We start from the raw sequence: 7,423 nt of genomic DNA on the forward strand, positions 1-7,423 counted from the left end.
AGTAGCCCAAAGCACAGCTGGCCGCGCGAACTGAAGAGCTTACTTGAAAGTTAGGTATTATACATGATTTTTCATAGCGCGAAGCGAGTCACGCCAACCATTTACGGGAAACAGTAGCCCAAAGCACAGCTGGCCGCGCGAACTGAAGAGCTTAATTGAAAGTAAGGTATTATACATGATTTTTCATAGCGCGAAGCGAACCGTGCCAACCATTTACGGGAAACAGTAGCCCAAAGCACAGCTGGCCGCGCGAACTGAAGAGCTTAATTGAAAGTAAGGTATTATACATTATTTTCCATAGAGCGAAGCGAGTCACGCCAACCATTTACGGGAAACAGTAGCCCAAAGCAGAGCTGGCCGCGCGAACTGAAGAGCTTACTTGAAAGTTAGGTATTATACATGATTTTCCATACCGCGAAGCGAACCGTGCCAACCATTTACGGGAAACAGTAGCCCAAAGCACAGCTGGCCGCGCGAACTGAAGAGCTTAATTGAAAGTAAGGTATTATACATGATTTTTCATAGCGCGAAGCGAGCCGCGCCAACCATTTACGGGAAACAGTAGCCCAAAGCAGAGCTGGCCGCGCGAACTGAAGAGCTTACTTGAAAGTTAGGTATTATACATGATTTTTCATAGCGCGAAGCGAACCGTGCCAACCATTTACGGGAAACAGTAGCCCAAAGCACAGCTGGCCGCGCGAACTGAAGAGCTTAATTGAAAGTAAGGTATTATACATGATTTTTCATAGCGCGAAGCGAACCGTGCCAACCATTTACGGGAAACAGTAGCCCAAAGCAGAGCTGGCCGCGCGAACTGAAGAGCTTACTTGAAAGTTAGTTATTATACATGATTTTTCATAGCGCGAAGCGAACCGTGCCAACCATTTACGGGAAACAGTAGCCCAAAGCACAGCTGGCCGCGCGAACTGAAGAGCTTAATTGAAAGTAAGGTATTATACATGATTTTCCATACCGCGAAGCGAACCGTGCCAACCATTTACGGGAAACAGTAGCCCAAAGCACAGATGGCCGCGCGAACTGAAGAGCTTACTTGAAAGTTAGGTATTATACATGATTTTTCATAGCGCGAAGCGAACCGTGCCAACTATTTACGGGAAACAGTAGCCCAAAGCACAGCTGGCCGCGCGAACTGAAGAGCTTAATTGAAAGTAAGGTATTATACATGATTTTTCATAGCGCGAAGCGAGCCGCGCCAACCATTTACGGGAAACAGTAGCCCAAAGCAGAGCTGGCCGCGCGAACTGAAGAGCTTACTTGAAAGTTCGGTATTATACATGATTTTTCATAGCGCGAAGCGAACCGTGCCAACCATTTACGGGAAACAATAGCCCAAAGCACAGCTGGCCGCGCGAACTGAAGAGCTTAATTGAAAGTAAGGTATTATACATTATTTTCCATAGAGCGAAGCGAGCCGCGCCAACCATTTACGGGAAACAGTAGCCCAAAGCACAGCTGGCCGCGCGAACTGAAGAGCTTACTTGAAAGTAAGGTATTATACATGATTTTTCATAGCGCGAAGCGAACCGTGCCAACCATTTACGGGAAACAGTAGCCCAAAGCACAGCTGGCCGCGCGAACTGAAGAGCTTAATTGAAAGTAAGGTATTATACATGATTTTCCATACCGCGAAGCGAACCGTGCCAACCATTTACGGGAAACAGTAGCCCAAAGCACAGCTGGCCGCGCGAACTGAAGAGCTTACTTGAAAGTTAGGTATTATACATGATTTTTCATAGCGCGAAGCGAACCGTGCCAACCATTTACGGGAAACAGTAGCCCAAAGCACAGCTGGCCGCGCGAACTGAAGAGCTTAATTGAAAGTAAGGTATTATACATGATTTTTCATAGCGCGAAGCGAGCCGCGCCTACCATTTACGGGAAACAGTAGCCCAAAGCAGAGCTGGCCGCGCGAACTGAAGAGCTTACTTGAAAGTTAGGTATTATACATGATTTTTCATAGCGCGAAGCGAACCGTGCCAACCATTTACGGGAAACAGTAGCCGAAAGCACAGCTGGCCGCGCGAACTGAAGAGCTTAATTGAAAGTAAGGTATTATACATTATTTTCCATAGAGCGAAGCGAGTCACGCCAACCATTTACGGGAAACAGAAGCCCAAAGCAGAGCTGGCCGCGCGAACTGAAGAGCTTACTTGAAAGTTAGGTATTATACATGATTTTCCATACCGCGAAGCGAACCGTGCCAACCATTTACGGGAAACAGTAGCCCAAAGCACAGCTGGCCGCGCGAACTGAAGAGCTTAATTGAAAGTAAGGTATTATACATGATTTTCCATAGCGCGAAGCCAGCCACGCCAACCATTTACGGGAAACAGTAGCCCAAAGCAGAGCTGGCCGCGCGAACTGAAGAGCTTACTTGAAAGTTAGGTATTATACATGATTTTTCATAGCGCGAAGCGAACCGTGCCAACCATTTACGGGAAACAGTAGCCCAAAGCAGAGCTGGCCGCGCGAACTGAAGAGCTTACTTGAAAGTTAGGTATTATACATGATTTTTCATAGCGCGAAGCGAACCGTGCCAACCATTTACGGGAAACAGTAGCCCAAAGCACAGCTGGCCGCGCGAACTGAAGAGCTTACTTGAAAGTTAGGTATTATACATGATTTTCCATAGAGCGAAGCGAGTCACGCCAACCATTTACGGGAAACAGTAGCCCAAAGCACAGCTGGCCGCGCGAACTGAAGAGCTTACTTGAAAGTTAGGTATTATACATGATTTTTCATAGCGCGAAGCGAACCGTGCCAACCATTTATGGGAAACAGTAGCCCAAAGCACAGCTGGCCGCGCGAACTGAAGAGCTTAATTGAAAGTAAGGTATTATACATGATTTTTCATAGCGCGAAGCGAGCCGCGCCAACCATTTACGGGAAACAGTAGCCCAAAGCAGAGCTGGCCGCGCGAACTGAAGTGCTTACTTGAAAGTTAGGTATTATACATGATTTTTCATAGCGCGAAGCGAACCGTGCCAACCATTTACGGGAAACAGTAGCCCAAAGCACAGCTGGCCGCGCGAACTGAAGAGCTTAATTGAAAGTAAGGTATTATACATGATTTTTCATAGCGCGAAGCGAGCCGCGCCAACCATTTACGGGAAACAGTAGCCCAAAGCACAGCTGGCCGCGCGAACTGAAGAGCTTACTTGAAAGTTAGGTATTATACATGATTTTTCATAGCGCGAAGCGAGTCACGCCAACCATTTACGGGAAACAGTAGCCCAAAGCACAGCTGGCCGCGCGAACTGAAGAGCTTAATTGAAAGTAAGGTATTATACATGATTTTTCATAGCGCGAAGCGAACCGTGCCAACCATTTACGGGAAACAGTAGCCCAAAGCACAGCTGGCCGCGCGAACTGAAGAGCTTAATTGAAAGTAAGGTATTATACATTATTTTCCATAGAGCGAAGCGAGTCACGCCAACCATTTACGGGAAACAGTAGCCCAAAGCAGAGCTGGCCGCGCGAACTGAAGAGCTTACTTGAAAGTTAGGTATTATACATGATTTTCCATACCGCGAAGCGAACCGTGCCAACCATTTACGGGAAACAGTAGCCCAAAGCACAGCTGGCCGCGCGAACTGAAGAGCTTAATTGAAAGTAAGGTATTATACATGATTTTCCATAGCGCGAAGCCAGCCACGCCAACCATTTACGGGAAACAGTAGCCCAAAGCAGAGCTGGCCGCGCGAACTGAAGAGCTTACTTGAAAGTTAGGTATTATACATGATTTTTCATAGCGCGAAGTGAACCGTGCCAACCATTTACGGGAAACAGTAGCCCAAAGCAGAGCTGGCCGCGCGAACTGAAGAGCTTACTTGAAAGTTAGGTATTGTACATGATTTTTCATAGCGCGAAGCGAACCGTGCCAACCATTTACGGGAAACAGTAGCCCAAAGCACAGCTGGCCGCGCGAACTGAAGAGCTTACTTGAAAGTTAGGTATTATACATGATTTTCCATAGAGCGAAGCGAGTCACGCCAACCATTTACGGGAAACAGTAGCCCAAAGCACAGCTGGTCGCGCGAACTGAAGAGCTTACTTGAAAGTTAGGTATTATACATGATTTTTCATAGCGCGAAGCGAACCGTGCCAACCATTTACGGGAAACAGTAGCCCAAAGCACAGCTGGCCGCGCGAACTGAAGAGCTTAATTGAAAGTAAGGTATTATACATGATTTTTCATAGCGCGAAGCGAGCCGCGCCAACCATTTACGGGAAACTGTAGCCCAAAGCAGAGCTGGCCGCGCGAACTGAAGAGCTTACTTGAAAGTTAGGTATTATACATGATTTTTCATAGCGCGAAGCGAACCGTGCCAACCATTTACGGGAAACAGTAGCCCAAAGCACAGCTGGCCGCGCGAACTGAAGAGCTTAATTGAAAGTAAGGTATTATACATGATTTTTCATAGCGCGAAGCGAGCCGCGCCAACCATTTACGGGAAACAGTAGGCCAAAGCACAGCTGGCCGCGCGAACTGAAGAGCTTACTTGAAAGTTAGGTATTATACATGATTTTTCATAGCGAAGCGAACCGTGCCAACCATTTACGGGAAACAGTAGCCCAAAGCAGAGCTGGCCGCGCGAACTGAAGAGCTTAATTGAAAGTAAGGTATTATACATGATTTTCCATAGCGCGAAGCCAGCCACGCCAACCATTTACGGGAAACAGTAGCCCAAAGCAGAGCTGGCCGCGCGAACTGAAGAGCTTACTTGAAAGTTAGGTATTATACATGATTTTCCATACCGCGAAGCGAGCCGTGCCAACCATTTACGGGAAACAGTAGCCAAAAGCAGAGCTGGCCGCGCGAACTGAAGAGCTTAATTGAAAGTAAGGTATTATACATTATTTTCCATAGAGCGAAGCGAGTCACGCCAACCATTTACGGGAAACAGTAGCCAAAAGCAGAGCTGGCCGCGCGAACTGAAGAGCTTACTTGAAAGTTAGGTATTATACATGATTTTCCATACCGCGAAGCGAGCCGTGCCAACCATTTACGGGAAACAGTAGCCAAAAGCACAGCTGGCCGCGCGAACTGAAGAGCTTACTTGAAAGTTAGGTATTATACATGATTTTTCATAGCGCGAAGCGAACCGTGCCAACCATTTACGGGAAACAGTAGTCCAAAGCAGAGCTGGCCGCGCGAACTGAAGAGCTTAATTGAAAGTATGGTATTATACATGATTTTCTATAGCGCGAAGCCAGCCACGCCAACCATTTACGGGAAACAGTAGCCCAAAGCAGAGCTGGCCGCGCGAACTGAAGAGCTTACTTGAAAGTTAGGTATTATACATGATTTTCCATACCGCGAAGCGAGCCGTGCCAACCATTTGCGGGAAACAGTAGCCAAAAGCAGAGCTGGCCGCGCGAACTGAAGAGCTTAATTGAAAGTAAGGTATTATACATGATTTTCCATAGCGCGAAGCCAGCCACGCCAACCATTTACGGGAAACAGTAGCCCAAAGCAGAGCTGGCCGCGCGAACTGAAGAGCTTACTTGAAAGTTAGGTATTATACATGATTTTCCATAGCGCGAAGCGAGCCACGCCAACCATTTACGGGAAACAGTAGCCCAAAGCAGAGCTGGCCGCGCGAACTGAAGAGCTTAATTGAAAGTAAGGTATTATACATGATTTTCCATACCGCGAAGCGAGCTGCGCCAACCATTTACGGGAAACAGTAGCCCAAAGCAGAGCTGGCCGCGCGAACTGAAGAGCTTAATTGAAAGTAAGGTATTATACATTATTTTCCATAGAGCGAAGCGAGCCGTGCCAACCATTTACGGGAAACAGTAGCCCATAGCACAGCTGGCCGCGCGAACTGAAGAGCTTACTTGAAAGTTAGGTATTATACATGATTTTTCATAGCGCGAAGCGAACCGTGCCAACCATTTACGGGAAACAGTAGTCCAAAGCAGAGCTGGCCGCGCGAACTGAAGAGCTTAATTGAAAGTAAGGTATTATACATGATTTTCCATAGCGCGAAGCCAGCCACGCCAACCATTTACGGGAAACAGTAGCCCAAAGCAGAGCTGGCCGCGCGAACTGAAGAGCTTACTTGAAAGTTAGGTATTATACATGATTTTCCATACCGCGAAGCGAGCCGTGCCAACCATTTGCGGGAAACAGTAGCCAAAAGCAGAGCTGGCCGCGCGAACTGAAGAGCTTAATTGAAAGTAAGGTATTATACATGATTTTCCATAGCGCGAAGCCAGCCACGCCAACCATTTACGGGAAACAGTAGCCCAAAGCAGAGCTGGCCGCGCGAACAGATGAGCTTACTTGAAAGTTAGGTATTATACATGATTTTCCATAGCGCGAAGCGAGCCACGCCAACCATTTACGGGAAACAGTAGCCCAAAGCAGAGCTGGCCGCGCGAACTGAAGAGCTTAATGGAAAGTAAGGTATTATACATGATTTTCCATACCGCGAAGCGAGCCGTGCCAACCATTTGCGGGAAACAGTAGCCAAAAGCAGAGCTGGCCGCGCGAACTGAAGAGCTTAATTGAAAGTAAGGTATTATACATGATTTTCCATACCGCGAAGCGAGCTGCGCCAACCATTTACGGGAAACAGTAGCCCAAAGCAGAGCTGGCCGCGCGAACTGAAGAGCTTAATTGAAAGTAAGGTATTATACATTATTTTCCATAGAGCGAAGCGAGCCGTGCCAACCATTTACGGGAAACAGTAGCCCAAAGCAGAGCTGGCCGCGCGAACTGAAGAGCTTAATGGAAAGTAAGGTATTATACATGATTTTCCATAGCGCGAAGCGAGCCACGCCAACCATTTACGGGAAACAGTAGCCCAAAGCAGAGCTGGCCGCGCGAACTGAAGAGCTTAATTGAAAGTAAGGTATTATACATGATTTTCCATACCGCGAAGCGAGCTGCGCCAACCATTTACGGGAAACAGTAGCCCAAAGCAGAGCTGGCCGCGCGAACTGAAGAGCTTAATTGAAAGTAAGGTATTATACATGATTTTCCATACCGCGAAGCGAGCTGCGCCAACCATTTACGGGAAACAGTACCCCAAAGCAGAGCTGGTCGCGCGAACTGAAGAGCTTAATTGAAAGTAAGGTATTATACATGATTTTCCATACCGCGAAGCGAGCCGTGCCAACCATTTACGGGAAACAGTAGCCCAAAGCAGAGCTGGCCGCGCGAACTGAAGAGCTTAATTGAAAGTAAGGTATTATACATGATTTTCCATACCGTGAAGCGAGCTGCGCCAACCATTTACGGGAAACAGTAGCCCAAAGCAGAGCTGGCCGCGCGAACTGAAGAGCTTAATTGAAAGTAAGGTATTATACATGATTTTCCATACCGCGAAGCGAGCTGCGCCAACCATTTACGGGAAACAGTAGCCCAAAGCAGAGCTGGCCGCGCGAACTG

This window comes from Dermacentor variabilis, unplaced genomic scaffold, assembly GCF_050947875.1.
Source record: "Dermacentor variabilis isolate Ectoservices unplaced genomic scaffold, ASM5094787v1 scaffold_21, whole genome shotgun sequence".
Classification (NCBI taxonomy): Eukaryota; Metazoa; Arthropoda; class Arachnida; order Ixodida; family Ixodidae; genus Dermacentor; species Dermacentor variabilis.